The 15,726-nt window shown below is 42.0% G+C and overlaps 1 protein-coding gene and 1 pseudogene across 1 annotated transcript in view; one reads left to right on the forward strand and one right to left on the reverse strand.

Moving 5' to 3' along the window:
- The window catches only part of ROBO2 (roundabout guidance receptor 2), an 803,551-nt gene that overhangs the window by 162,754 nt on the left and 625,071 nt on the right, over positions 1-15,726 (reverse strand). The gene's annotated exons all lie outside the window — the stretch shown is intronic.
- On the forward strand, positions 13,070-15,065 carry LOC144773234 (anillin-like; annotated as a pseudogene).

Below are 15,726 nucleotides of genomic sequence, written 5' to 3' on the forward strand. Positions count from 1 at the left end.
AGTACACCTTCATTCTGAAACGCTTAGCAATGAGGAGAAATTGCCATCCAGAGCCAGACAGCAAGAATAGTTATGCATATATTTTCTATTCTAGAATATTCCATGTATCTACTCAAAGAACCTGCGTTCATAGATGTGTGTATTTTTGCATTGTGGGTACCCTGCTATTGTGATGGACATTCAAGGCTGTGAAAGACCCCCATAGACTTTAAGTTCAATAACACGGTGCTGTCCATCTCCAGCCATAGGGGACTGAACAGCAATCAATGGCCACGTCAAGAGAGGAAGGAAACGCATAGGGTTGTCGACTGCCCTGCGTGGAAGATACAGCTCCAGACAGAATGACTGGTGCGCCCAGGTAAACAACGGCGGCTGCCAAACCGCTGCATATTCCCTGAAAGAAATGCGCCCGTTGCTGTGCTCTGACACCTATCATGTTCAGGAACTGCATTTAGTATGTTTTCATCAGCGGAGGGACATCAATCATGTCTGTGCTTCGGTCGTTTCGTTTCAGGGAGCACAGACTGATTAAAACAATCTTTCCTCCGGTGAGGACTGTATTAGCCCTAGGACGCCTCATCACCCCGCGCGCTTCAATAATGCATCCATGAGCTGCTGTAGTCAGTCCTACCTGCAGCCCGGACCAGGCATTGCAGATATCAACCACAAAAATGATATTGAGAAATTTAAAATATGGCAACACGGACAAGAAAGGCCAACAAGAAATATAAAATACACGTGCTCTGCCTCGGAAAGGGCTACGGAGAGTACGAATTAAAAGTCCAGGTTCCCCTTTTGCTAACATGTTATTTCCAAAATCAGTCAGTGAACAAAAACATCTCCTCCGCCATCTGTTAAGTAAAGAAGTGCATGTTTTTCCAGACTGCTCATGTGTAAGAGACACGACAATTTGCTGACTACGACTCTTTCACTTATGAATACAGATGCAATGAAAACGCTGCTGCAGCTTTTTACAGCTCTGATCAGCAGTATCTCTGTAAAGTGAGTGAAAATATCCTATTTTAGGATTCAGTAGCTTTGATCCACTGAGTAAATATTTGTGGGCAGATTTGAAACATCTTTATTTACTTTGTCTGTGAGAATTGGTATGGTCAGGACTCAGCCCCGCATTACAAATACATGATGCACGTATAGAAGATCAGTTTATCCAATTGGCTCAAATGCATATATTTATTTATGCAGTTTTATGTAGTGCGAAATCTGCCCAAGGGCATTGGAGCGCTTTATAAGAGCACCAACTACATTGTACACGATCAGATTATTATTATTTTATTCACAAGGAGATTAAGTGATTTCCTCAGAATCTTAGGATGCGGAGCCAAAGTTGGGACTCAAACCTGGTCCCCAGTTCTAAGTTACGCAGCGCTGGCCGTTCTGCCACATCCTCTTCCCCAAGGAGACAACATAAGTACATAGGGTGTAAAAAATAATTTGCGAGAGCAAATACAAAGTCTTGATTCATAGAATTCATAGAATAAAGAATTGTACCCCAGTTAATGTAGGTTGTGCTGTGCTATTGTGGTGTAACCTCAATTTTTCCTCACAAAAGGCTAGGTGAGGGTGTCTAGTGTTTCTGAATTGGCTATTGGGAAATGATGCTCAACATCCACAAATTCGAAAGTTTAGGAGTATTCAACCACACTTGAAGTAGTTTCCGGCTCTGGAAATGAATGTAGATATTCTCAGGGTAGTGGAGCAAGTAAGTGTGTTGCAAGGGAGGACCAGGAGGGAAAACATTGAAATCCTACAGTAATGTAGGGAACAAGGTTTTCTGAGGCAAAACTATTTTTTCTAAGGTGAATAAAGAAACAAGCATGCATATGCAAATATAATTAAGCATTGTTTTCATACACAGAGCACTGCGTCTAGCAATTGTGTATTCATGGGTAGATGTGCCTGAGTTATTGGAGAGCTTAATGGTGCATGGATGTACTTATATTTTTGACACGGTTCTGTTATTATAACATGAATTAACCAAGAACTTTAGTTACTGAATCAATTAATCTAATAGTTATCAAATTCAGATGATAATTCCAATGCCTCATCCACCACTGAATCAAATAGATAAAAAGATCTTGTTAAACTGGAAATGTTCCTATCCCACAGGATAAAAAAACATATTTTGAGGAGCCCTGACCAAACAATAACCCTGTATTTTAAACTCGGCAGGGTGAGAGGGTAACCTTCCACCGCTACAAGTCTGCCTCTCAGCCACCAATTACAAAGTGAGAGCAGAGGCAGGGGCACCACTGATACAGGGCAGCATCTACACTTCTGCCAATGACCCAACAAATACTTCCCAGGTTAGAATTGGGTGGCACTATATAAGGTATGATTATAGCATATTCTGGTGAGGAGAAAACATGGCAATGATACCCACCTGCTCTGAGCTCATGATAGCATACCATCTTCACAATCATTGGGCTCTTGGAGTCCCTGTGAATTCCTTGAGCCCAAGAGATGGAGATATTGTTATCTCAACAATACAAAGGAAGGGACAATAGTGTTCCTTATAGTTACATTCCTTAATGTGAGCTGCCACCCTCGGCGAAGGATTCCATACATTCTCCTTCCTTTCGCTCAGACCAAATATTTTACCATTAGTTAGTACAAACAATTCTACAGTAATCAATAACAGTCAATGCTGTTCTGAGAAGATGGAAGATTAAAAAAGAAATCCTGGGCGTGGCTTAGCGCCCGATGCGGATGGAGGTCCCGGGGTAGAGCTCCGTCTAGACCGGAGTTTTGTGGCGGTCCTACTCTTCCCAGAAGGAAATGGTGCACATTGAACGACGTCGGAACGCCCCGTCTCCCCACTAACCTGTCTACCGCTTCCAGGCTCCCTCAGCCTCGCACAGCAGCTCCCGTTTTCCTTCGGTCGCGGCTTTCCTTCAGCCGCGGCCGCCATTTTGTCATTTCAGACGGCGCTCGTCTGAGGAGCGAGTCTGCGACGGTGACAGCCTCCTGACATCAGCGCTTCACCGAAAATGCCGCATTTCAACGGGAAATAAGGACAAATCATCAGAACCCTCACAGGTGATTCTATTCTTTTTTTCTTGGAACTGTTTTTTCGTCTATTTTTTCTCGGAATCTTGCCTTCTCACTAGCATTGGCTTGGCAGCCATTTTAGGCTCCCTGCTCCCTCAGCTGTGAGTCGCCTATATAGCAACTTGACTTTCCTCAGTTTTACAGCCACAATTCATTGACTCCTTCGAATATTTGTTGCATTTGGCGCTTGCTCCTCCTACTATTGACTGTTGTGTATCCCTAACGATTGCAGTGCTCACCAGCCCGCACTTTATTGCTGAACCTTTATCTTAAGTGCTCTCATGGCGGAGGGCCCTGGTAAAAACCCTAAACGGAATTTCATCAAGAATTCAAAGCTTTTCACTGCATTGGCTAATCTGGACGCTTCTGGAGAGTCCTCCACTGGTGAACCATCTCTTACCATGGATGCACCCCCGCAACCAGGGTCGAAAAATGCCATCAAGAGACTGAAACAGCATCCGCCCTCTCCCCCAAAGCCTACATCAGCTATTTCTATAGAATTACTCCTCGAGGAAATAAGAGCACTGCGCCCATTCATGGAGGAGACAAATTCCAAATTGCAAACCTTGACTGATAATTGGTCCCTAATGGATACTAGGGTCTCCAAGGTGGAAAAATCAGTCTCATCCTTCCAGGAAGCTACTACCAAAGTTGTCCACATGGAAACGCAAGTCTCGTCACTCCAGAAGCAGGTGGAGGACCTTGAAAACAGAAATAGGCGCAATAACCTACGCCTTTACGGCCTGAAGGAAGGTTGCGAGGGGAACGACGCCATTACCTTCTTTACATCCTTCCTGCCCAAACTTCTTCACCTTCCTGAAGGCACTTCTCTTAACATTCAACGAGCACATAGGCTAGGTCGAGCGCCTTCCACCATTTCTCCTACGACAAAGCCTAGAGGCGTTATTATGTATTTTCTTGAATACACAGATTTGCTGAAGGTTCTATTAGCGGCTAAAGCTATACCTCACATCAAATGGTCGGACTCCACTTTATTCTTCGCTCAAGATTATGCCAAGGCTACTGCTTCACGCCGCAAAGCATTTCTCGACATGAGACCAGAACTGCGTTCCATTGGAGCCAGATATGGACTTTTCCATCCCTGCTTATTCAAAGTCACACATAACAACAAGACTATGACTTTTGAGGATCCTCTCCGACTTCGAAGTTTTCTGAATTCCTGTGGTACAGCTGACATGGAGTTTTCTGGCCCTTCCTCTTCATTTCCACCTTGACTCTCGTTGTTGATATTTTTGGATTACCTTACAACTTATGGTTCCTAGTTCTTAATATATTATGATGTTCTTTTTTTTTCCACAGGTTCCTAAGCTATCGCATACCTTTCATGTTCATTGCCTGTGTTGGTTCGTTCCCGTTACTTAAATGTTTAATCTTGTCTTTTCCTTGATCCCTTTTCCTTATGCACCTGGAAATACGTTGTTCACCTGGTTCTAATATTATTGTTTTCCTTTTGCAGAACACCTCCCTATACTCCGTCACGTCTCTCCGGTTGGACGTCTTGTGACCCCGTCTACCTACCTACCGTTGGTTGGTCTTCCCCCCCTCCTCTCATCTCCGTTTTTCCCCTTGTGTTCAGTCCTCTGAACGTATCCACTTCCCAAGATCCCTTGTAAGTATCGACCTATTTTTTCTCCCTCTTCCATTGTTGACATGCTTCCTATTGTTTTATATGTTCTTGTCTTGATTTTTACATGGCGACTGTTTCATCCTTTACCATCGCTCTCTTACAAACCACTCTTCTTCTTCTTTTTGATCCTAATATTCCACTCTCTTATTGTTATTCTACATCCCCTCCCTTTTTCTAGTTTTATTTTACAGCCCTATGCTACACCCTCTTTACTCTTGTGTAACATTCTATGGTTCTTTCCAAATTATCTTCTTTTTCCGACATTTATGGCCTACTTCTCTTCTTGCCTTATATTCTTTTCTGCTCAGCTGACTTTTATCCTCTCATCACGATTTTCTTTTCATTTCCCAGCGCCCCTCTTCTCCATTGTCCTCTTTCACTCTCTTCTATCTGTCCTTCTTTTTTTCAGGCTTTCTTTTTCTTTTTTCTCACACTCCTCCTCTCTCGATGTATCTGAGGCTTTTTTCCATTTCGTATTTGCACTCCCTCTCTCTAATTATTCTTAATGTCAGTACGCATTGTTTCTTGGAACGTTAAAGGTTTAAACTCACCTATCAAGAGACAAAAGATCCTTTCCCATTTAGCTAAACTGAATGTAGATATAGCCTTTCTTCAAGAAACCCATTTATCTGATACTGACGCTGCTAAGCTTCAAAGAGGTTGGGTGGGAAAGGTTTTTTCAGCTCCCGGGGATGGCAAAAGAAATGGTGTTGTTTTGCTAGTTCGAAAGTCCTTTTCTCACTCTGTATTGCATTCTGAATCTGATCCCGATGGCAGATGGTTACATGTCAAACTTTCCTCTAAGGGTGTCCCTTTATCCTTGCTTAATGTTTATGCCCCCACAGGTGGAAACCCTACTTTTTGGAATGCGTTTGCCTCTCGCATTACTCAATCCATTGAAGACAACTTTATTCTAGCAGGTGATTGCAACCTGCCGTTGGATCCCTTCTTAGACAGAAACTCCAAAGTTTTTTTTGTCCCTAATAAATCCCATAAGCTATTTACACATGTCATTTCTCAGCACAAACTAGTAGACGCCTGGCGACTCTGCAACCCAACCAGCAAAGAATTTACATTCTACTCCCCTGTTCACCAATCCCAGTCACGTATTGATTATATTTTTCTCTCTCACCATCTATCCCAATCCCTCACCCAAGCTGACATAGGCCCCATTGTGTTTTCGGATCATGCCCCGGTTCTGATTAACATTGACATCTTACCCAAATCCACTGGTCCCAAACGGTGGCGTTTCAATAATACCCTCCTTCTTGATCCCAAATTTACGACCTCCTTTATTGAGTTCACCACCGAATTTTTTGTTATAAATGACACCCCTACCTTAGCTACCCACACTATATGGGACGCTTATAAAGCTGCAGCTAGAGACTTTATCCTCAGACATGTTGCTACAAAGCGTAGCCTTGCCCGCAAACGTACCAGGGATCTTTTATCTCAGATCAAAGCTCTGGAACATGCCTTTTACACCTCTCACACCCAGGAAAGTTTGACAGCTCTTGTTAATGCGAAAATGAATTATAACAAACAGTCCACTGATGATGCATCATTGTATTTACTGAAATCCAGCTCGAAATTTTATGGTGGGAAGAATAAGGCGGGGAAAGTTCTCGCTAACTATTTGAAGGTTAAACAAAATAAGCTGAATATTGAATCTGTTTTTGATGCTAATTTAGTTCTGCAACACAAAGATGCGGATATTTTAGAGGAATTTTCCCGTTTTTACTCCACACTTTACTCTTCTGGCACGCAACCCTCTGAGCACTCTCTTTCCACTTTCTTCACAAGCATTCAACCTCCCTCTAACTTTCCCGTTGACCTCACCTCCCTTGAAACTCCCCTCACCGTTCGTGAATTGCACACAGCGCTTCAATCTCTTAAGAAAGACAAAGCCCCAGGTCCTGATGGTTTCACTGTCGAATTTTATCAGCATTTTGCTACCCTTCTGCTACCCAAATTATTTCACCTTTTGGAGTCTTTTAAAACTAACGGAGCCTCTTCAGGCACTTTTTCTGACGCTTATATTTGTATTATACCAAAAGAGGGGAAAGACACTCAACACTGTAAGAATTACAGACCGATATCATTGGTTAACATTGACTACAAGATATATGCCAAATCTTTAGCCATCAGATTAGACTCCTTTCTCCCAGAACTCCTAGGCCCTGAGCAATCTGGATTTGTTAAAGGACGCTTCATATCAGACAACACTAGACTCCTTTTTAACGTATTATCTAAATCATCACGCTTCAGTAATTCCCTAGCCGCAATTGCTCTTGACGCCGAGAAGGCGTTTGATAGAGTAGAGTGGTCATTCCTATTCTCCGCATTAAAATGGTTTGGGTTTGGCCCTAATTTTATTTCCCTCATCTCCTTTCTTTACGCAAACCCTAGAGCAGCGGTCTGTGCTAATGGTTTAATCTCCTCCTTTTTCAACCTTGGCAGAGGAGTACGACAGGGATGTCCCCTATCCCCCTTTCTTTTCAACCTTGCTCTTGAACCTTTCCTATCTAAATTACGTCAAAATCCAAACATTCACGGCTTCCCTCTATCCCACTCGCAAATCAAGTTAGCTGCCTATGCTGATGACATTTTACTTTTCATTTCAAACCCATCGGTTTCCATCCCAGCTTTTCTTGCTGAAGTTAATGTATATTCTCACCTTTCCGGTTATAAATTGAACAACGACAAATGCGAAATTCTACCCCTCACCAAATTCACCTTTAAACCTGATTTTGTGGCTTCTAATTTCAAATGGAGCCCATCCCATATAAAATACCTCGGTTTACATATTGCCCCTTCTGTCTCGGATACTATCTCCTTATGTCTTACTAAATGCACTCAGAAGTTATCCGACCTCACCTCCAGGTGGCATCCCTTATACCTTTCCTGGTGGGGCCGACTTGACACTATTAAGATGATGCTCTCCCCAATTGTCCTTTACACCATCTCGAATATTCCCGTTTCCATTCCTGCCAAATTTTTTGCCAAAATCAACACCACCTTATCCTCCTTTTTATGGTCTGGGAAAAAACCGCGCATGTCCTTATCAAGATTGCGCCTCCCCAAAGTGGAAGGCGGGGTTAATTTCCCAAATTTTCCTGCTTATCATAAAGCCTTCCTTCTAAAACAGGCCGCTATCTGGCTTAAAGATCCTATCGAACCCCTTCCCCTTTGGGCTAACCTTGAGCACCTTTCTCTCTCTCCCTTCTCCTTTGCCGAGTATCTCTCCTTTTCTCGCAAACCCCAATTTGTATCCACTCCAATCCACAAATACACCGCGAAACTACTTTTAGCCATCACCCCACCTCCTCCCTCTTCTATCGCTGACCTTCTCACCTCTACGATTTGGTATAATAGCAGTATTCTTATCAAATTCAAGCCCTTCTACTGGAAATCCTGGAGGCAACGTGGTTTAATATGGGTTTCCCAACTTTTTACTGGTTCTGTCTTCACTCCGTTCCCTATTCTAAGCCGAACTTTCTCTCTCCCATCCTCTTTTGCCCACAAATATATATTACTCAAGACTGCGGTCACGTCCGCATACGATTCCCTTTCTCATTCTCCTCCAATTACGAATTCTACTTCACTGACTTCCTCTTTACACTCTCAATTGCGCTCCAACCCCTCAGCGTCTTCAATTTATCATTCCTTCCACAACCCTCCATTACCCCGGCCCAAAACTACGGTGGAGGCGCAATGGGAATCTGAACTCGAAGTCTCTTGGCCTACCACTTTATGGGATAAAATTTGGATTAAGCTCCGCAAGTCTTCCAGAGCTGCTTCTCTTACACAAACACTTTTCTTTCTTTACAATCGACTCCTTTACACGCCCTCTCTTCTTCACAAAAGGTTCCCTACAACTCCAGACCTTTGTTGGTCTTGCTCCGCCCCCAATGCCACGCTTTTTCACATGCTTTTCCTCTGCCCTCACACGAAAGCATTCTGGATCAAAGTATGGGATCAAATCAATTCTATCTTTCACACCTCTATCCCTTTCTCTATCACTGACATATTTCTCGGTTCACTGTCCTCTTCCTGGACTAAAGTTGAAATGAATGTTCATATTATTGATTTGCTATTAGCTGTTGCATTTCAACAGATTACTGTTAACTGGAAGAATTCTGAGGGTATTACGTTTAAAGCTTGGTGGTTCAATGTATGTTTTAATCATAGATTAGATACTGCATTTATTTATCCAATCACCCTGGCCCCGAAAAGACATGCGTTGTGGCTTCCTGTTACCCTTTACTTGGATGTTTGCGCCAAACGCTCATCTCACCTTCCCCCATCGCAGCAAGAGGTCTCGAAACCCCCATGAATTGCCTTTTGTTCCCTCTTTTTCTTTAATACTTATCTTTTCGCTTGTATTTGCACTGTCTCCTAAAATACAAAGCCTCATCAAGTGTACAACTTTCATCCCAAGCCTCATTTACTATTTTTTGATTACCCTTTTCCTCTTTTTCCCCTTCACGTTTTATTTTGATGTAATTTAATAATGTTATCCTAGCTTATTATTCCTATCGCCAATGTTGTATTGCCTATTACTTTTTGTACTGACCATTCTGTTTACCCTAATAAAAATTATTTGAACTTAAAAAAAAAAAAAAGAAATCCTAACAGGGATGGCTATAAGGAGGAGTTGCCTATATAAAGATGTGCATTATTGCATTCATCCAAATACACAACATAGTCCAGAGCATGCATTGCACACAGAAGGGTTACTATGAAGAGTCACTAGAAAATAGAAGTAGTGGTGGTGGTGTAGTAGCAAGAGAATTTAGTCACAAAGTCTGCAGTCTGGAAACCACAGGCTTTGCCAACGAAAAAATGCATCCTCACAATATAAAAAATTTATATTGCCAGTTGGAAATATCTATCTGACTCACAAAATGCAAATCTAAAAGGAACAGGGGCATGTATTGGCCAATACCTTCCAATTTTCTATGCAATGTCCAAATCATTTGTCACAAACCATTGATCTGTTACTGATTCCCAGCAGGGGGTTTAAGTATTCGGAAAGTGGAAGCTGTGTCAAACGGACAATTTTAACCAAGCAAATGGTGTCTCTCAGCATTGTGGGAGCAGATACCAGTGTACAGGACCACTGCATTCTTCCCGTCTGTCATTTACTGAAATCATCCTTTATTTATTAAAGCAGTCCCTGACCTTTACAACAGACAAGGGATGAATTAAAAAAATGTTTTGCCATTTTGTAAATGTGAGTGCAGGGATTGTGGTCTTCTGTCCCTCAAGGCTTACAACACTGCACTCACAGTCATTCACAGGGAGTTATAAAAAGAAATCATGGCTCACAAATAATGATGAGGCAGGAGCTGTTGCATCTCCATGTCAATAGATATTTTACACTAAGGCCATCAGCACATGACAAATTCTTTGTGGTTCTCAGCTTCGATCATAAGGCCCTTGGTGATTCATACCGGAAGAAAGTCACAGTCCATTGTCAAATATAATTGGGCCTAGTTTAGACTTACCTGTAGCATATGTTTTTTAAGTACAGTGTGGTCAAGACATGTCAGTCATAATACAGTCTTACAGAAATACAGTGTGTTGTGTGTGTTGTCATATATTTCCAGCCACTATACAAATGAATGAATTAGGCTGAGATATATTCAGGAGAAACTGAAAAGATGGGTGGTGCAATATTACACCAAAGCAAGTCACAGGTAGTAAGACAAAAGCCAAACATATCACTACTGTGAGCACATAACCACTGTGCAGTATGAAAGGACAGGAAACAGATTTACCACTTACTGATGTATTTCTACAGCCCAAGGCTTCCTGTCAATAACGGGTCCAGCAACTCTGTCCTACTGAGTGGTTGGAGACACAGCCTCCTTAGGGGAGCATGAGGCAGCAGTTGAGATTAGAATACTACCCTTATGATCTAGTCTTGGGCATCATGCAGGCAATTTCCTTTTTAGGGGATAGCTCCAAAAGAGGGTCCACCAGTATAGCATCCCTGGAGCTACTAAACCCAAGCTTGCTTTTTGTAAACACTCATGTTAGTCATCATTACATCAAATGGAATTTGGACCATTAGTTTGTGCAGAGTTCTCGTGGTTCCTGCCAAGGCAATTGATCCAGAGGAGGCCACAGAACTTGGATTGTGTTTGCTAAGAGGAATGAACTATTTACAATCAGTTGTTCTGTTCATTTCATCTGCCTTGATGCCTTCCCCCTTACAAGTAGTTGAAAGATTCTTCCTCACAAACTTTCTATTATTTAAAGATTTCAGTTGTGATCATCCATTCTTCTGCACAATTAAACTCTTGCACTGTGCCCACTGACTGTCATGAGCATCTCATGCAGACAATGTAGAAACATTCCACCCCTATGGACAATCTACAGTTAACCCACAACCACTAGGCAATGTGTGGCACCGTCAAGTAATGGGAAGAGAAGGTTCATTCATACAAGTCATTCTGCTGTTAGTAATGCTACCTAGTCCTTTGACCTAATCACAGCACTATCTGAACACCAGCCTTCATACGTTGGGAAGGAATATCCTCAAAAACAAGTGCAGCACATTGATGTATAGGAAAACAGGTTTATCAGTGTCCAGTTTATAGTCTTTGCATGCAGTGCACTATGATCTCCACAATATAATGTATCATTGGGAGACTACTATACTAGATAAGCCTGCAGAATGAAATTACCAGCATATTCATGATATATATATATATATATCCCCAAAGAACTCCTCTTGTCATCAAAAACGCAGGAGACAGACCACAGGACCAGATGATAGATTTCTCTGTTTGTTTATTTGTTTATCTGTGTGTATATATATATATATATATATATATATATATTCAATCTTGCCAAACTTGTCCGGTTTAAAGAAGGCGCTGACACCATGAATCTGAATCCAAACTCGATTTATTCGATCAGTATCTGCTTAGACGCGTTTCGGCGTTGCCGCCTTGTTCACTACTATATATATATATATATCAAGTTCAAGTTCAAAAATCTTTATTTCGGTAAAAATTTACCATAAAAGACCATCATATAAAACAATTCATATAAATGATTTATGCAGTAGATTATAAAATTCATAAAAACGATACTAAAAAGGAATCCATATAAAGTAAAGACAGATCCGTACTCAGTCTATGTTTTGAGGTATTTCCTTCTGATGGACCAAAGGGCGCCCAAGTACTTGGCCATAGTGAACACAATATGGTCTGACAAATCAGTTTTTAGGACTCTAAAGGCGGGCAGGCACTTCTTGAATCCCAGATTCCTACATAGGGGGAAAATCCAGTGCCTACGAATCCCATGATAAACTGGACAGAAAAAGAGGATGTGGAGCTCACTTTCGTCCGAATTTCTGCATGCTGGGCAGGTACTACTTGGATCATGGCTCCATTTGGTTGTAAAAGTTCTGATGGGGAGAGAGCCATGTCTCCACTGGAGATATAATTTTCTCAGTACAAGAGGATAAATTTTATCTAGAGTAGGTTCCATGTTGTAATTCACCTTATGGGAGAAAAAGAAAGCTGCCAGGGACCCGAGATGTTGGTGGTTGAGTATCAGGGAAAGTTTGCATTCTCGGTATGTCCTGGCTAGATCCTTTTTAGAGAGGATGTGGCACTTGTTCTGGGGGTCAGACCACATAGTTGAGAGACCTAAGGCCTCCAGTTCTAATTTAATAAAATTAAGCCATTTGATTTTTCCGGCGCCTGGAGTGGCAAGAACCTCCGGGAGTCCTTCCCTGTAACTGGCCATATATATATATAGACAAAATATTGAGTTTTCATTATCGACCTACCAGAATATCCATGTTGAAATATCGTCATGGCAGAATATCGAGAGTCAGAATATCCTCAACAAGAATATCGAGTTGAAGGTAAGTAGTATCATTTTTTAAAATAATGATGTTAAAAATATAGTTTTTTTAGTTAGTGTTATGTATGTTAGTATTTAATTTAAATGTATGTGTTCTATATTTTTAGGAGTGTGTATGAGATGGAGAGAAAGAAGAGGTTGACAAAAAGATAGCAAAGTGAAGAGAGATAGACCGCCAGAGAGAGATGAGAGGATGACAATGGAGAAAAAGAGAGGGCAAAAGTTTAAAATAGCGAAAGAAAGATGGAAATAGTGAATGAAAGGAAACAAGGAAATAAAAAAAGAAAGGTGGGAGCAAAGGCAGAGAAGGATGAAAATTGACCGGAGGAAGAAATAAAGGAAGAATGAAGAAGGGGACAAAGATAAAGAATGACAAAGGACAGAGGAGGTAAAGAAGGGTGTAAATGTTATAAATAAATAACTTAATGAGCTAAATGAAATAAGGAACTAGAACACTTGTGTAACATGTCTGAGAAGCGCTGCGTCTCGTCCCTAGAAATTCTCTTGAAGGGCTATTCACCAGAGTATGATTTAGATACCAAGAAGCACACCAGCTCACCTTGCAACGTTACCTTTGCTTCACAAACTGAAACCATACCATCCACAGGTTATGAAGAGGGTAATTCCATATCAAGCATTTCTCAAGAGGCTTCAAAAAATTTATCTGATGAGCCAGACGACCACCCAGAAATAGAGCGGAATGCAGCACCTAGTAACTGCCATAATAGACCAGCTCTTCAGGGGAGTGCTGCACAGTGAGAACTCTGAGAAGTCAGAAGCAGAAGGAAACTCTCAGGATGGGCAACAAGACTGTCTTCCTCCCTTCTCAATCTTTTCAACAATTGGAAAGTCTCTCAACCTGGAGTTTGTTATCACACCATTGAACTCTGTGGGGTCTAGCTTGCCTGAACTCAGTGAAGCTTCTGACAATAACACTCCCCCCACTAGCACCCCAGTCCCCTCTTACACTGATGCTGGTCCCCCCTACGGTATTGATGCATATAGATCTTTGCAGGACAATCTCGCAAAACCGAGGTTGAGGGCACACCACCTGAAAAGAAAACCTTCCTTCTGAGGCTCACTGAAGGGACACAAGAAAGCACATTGGATAGTGAGAACCTAAGCCTGAAGGAAAAGATCAAGCTACTAAATGAGGAGTTAACTGCTTTTCTGACATTGTTCAGCAGACAAGCCAGGCATTGAATTGCTGTGTTGATAAAGAGCATGGAAAAGGGTCTCGGGAAGAGGCAGAGGCTTAGGGTTTGCAGCTTGTATCCTCTGAGAAGCGTGTCTCACTGCTTAACATGTTGACACGTCTAAAATCTACAGAATCTCCAGGCTCTGCTTTGCCCCAGTCTGTAGACGAACTAAAACCATGCTGTGGCTTTGTCACCATTTCTAATCTTTGTCTGCCCCTGAAAATGGACTACTTGTGTTCAGTGATGAACCATACAGCAAAACCTAGTCACTATGTCCTATTAGTGATTCGCTTTGAATCTCATTACAAAGTGGCCACATCCCTTGCCAGCGTACAAGATGCACTATGCCTAAATGCCATTGTTTTTCCTAATTCAGTAACACAACATTATGCTTTTTCTACCTTTGAAATTGACATTGAGATTTACAGCCTGGCACATACTGGAGTTACACCAACAGTCGACAAACGGAAATATTCCAGATCCAAGATCATGCAATAAAAGCTGCTTAGTTCCAGGAAAACTATTTTTGCCTCACCAGCCTTCAGTTATCCTACTGGCAGTTCCATTCGAACCAGCAATTTCCTGTTAGTGCACTCCCTTACAGTCTCACAGGAATCTCTGAAAAGACCACATTTCCACTTGATAAGGTCTTTTTCCTGTTGCCTCTAGAGGGGAATATCCATATAAAGTTGCAGTGCCAGAGCCATTCCAATGTGCATCACAGTGGATTTCTGACTATGTTCAATGACGGGAGCGGTTTTGGAGCCTGACACAGATGCTGGTGTGTCTTATCAAGGAATTACTCGTCATACTGGGCATATCCTGACCAGGAGAAAACCAAAGATCCTTTTGGACAAATCAATCTCTTTAACTGTACTAGTCCCCAGATCGAGGTAGCCAGATGGGAGTTTAGTACCCGTCCTAATAATCAGGAGTTGATTACAGTGTGCCCTCAGCAAGAAGGTGACAAGGAAACTTTGGGGACGCAGTGACACATTACCCTCTGCTTCACCAAGAACTGGCTGTCTGCTGACATGAAGGAGAAGAGAAACAAGTGGATAGAACTCCTGAACCAGGCATCGGTGGACCTCAGGACATGGCATACGACATCACACATAGTAACATTGTCTCAGCAAAGCTCACAGACAGGAAGTGGCATGTCCTTGATGTTTCAGTGTGGACCAAATTATTCTGGCATATCTGTGGTCACCAACTGGGAACAGGCTGATGCCACAGCATCCATTTGAGAAACTGAGTGTTAAACCCTTGCTATCAGTTCCATCTTGCCGTACTCTCAAAAAGAATGCAGTGTATATATATATATATATATATATATATGTATATTCCATGGGAACATGATATGTGGATAATTGTACTGGACATAACTAGTCTTTACTCAGTGATCGGTCATCAAAAGGGATTACAGGCAGTACGATGCTTTCTTAAAGGAAGATCACTTGAATTTTCAGAACATAATGAGATGTTACTTGAGTTCGTAGAATTTGTTCTTTATCATAACATCTTCCTTTTCAACAAACAACACTACCGCCAAGTAAGGGGGACCGCGATGGGCACCTGCTTCGCCCCCATCTATGCGAATTTATTCATAGGCTGGTGTGAGAAGCAGGTGGCCTGGGCGGACCAGTACAGCACATGGGTGAACTGCACCATATCCTGGCACAGGTATATAGATGACCTGTTCATCCTATGGAAAGGCCCCAAATCCCAAGCAGAGGCATACATTGATGAATTGAATAGGAACTCCTTAAATCTCCACTTCAGTGGACAGATGAGCCAAACTACGGTATCCTTCCTAGACCTAAGGGTGTTTATTCATGGTGGTAAGATCTGCACAAAGCTGTTTAGAAAATCGACAGCAGGTAACTCGACTCTTGAGGCTAGTAGTAGTCACCAACAATCTCT

The sequence above is a fragment of the Lissotriton helveticus genome, chromosome 8 (genome assembly GCF_964261635.1).
Source record: "Lissotriton helveticus chromosome 8, aLisHel1.1, whole genome shotgun sequence".
Classification (NCBI taxonomy): domain Eukaryota; kingdom Metazoa; phylum Chordata; class Amphibia; order Caudata; family Salamandridae; genus Lissotriton; species Lissotriton helveticus.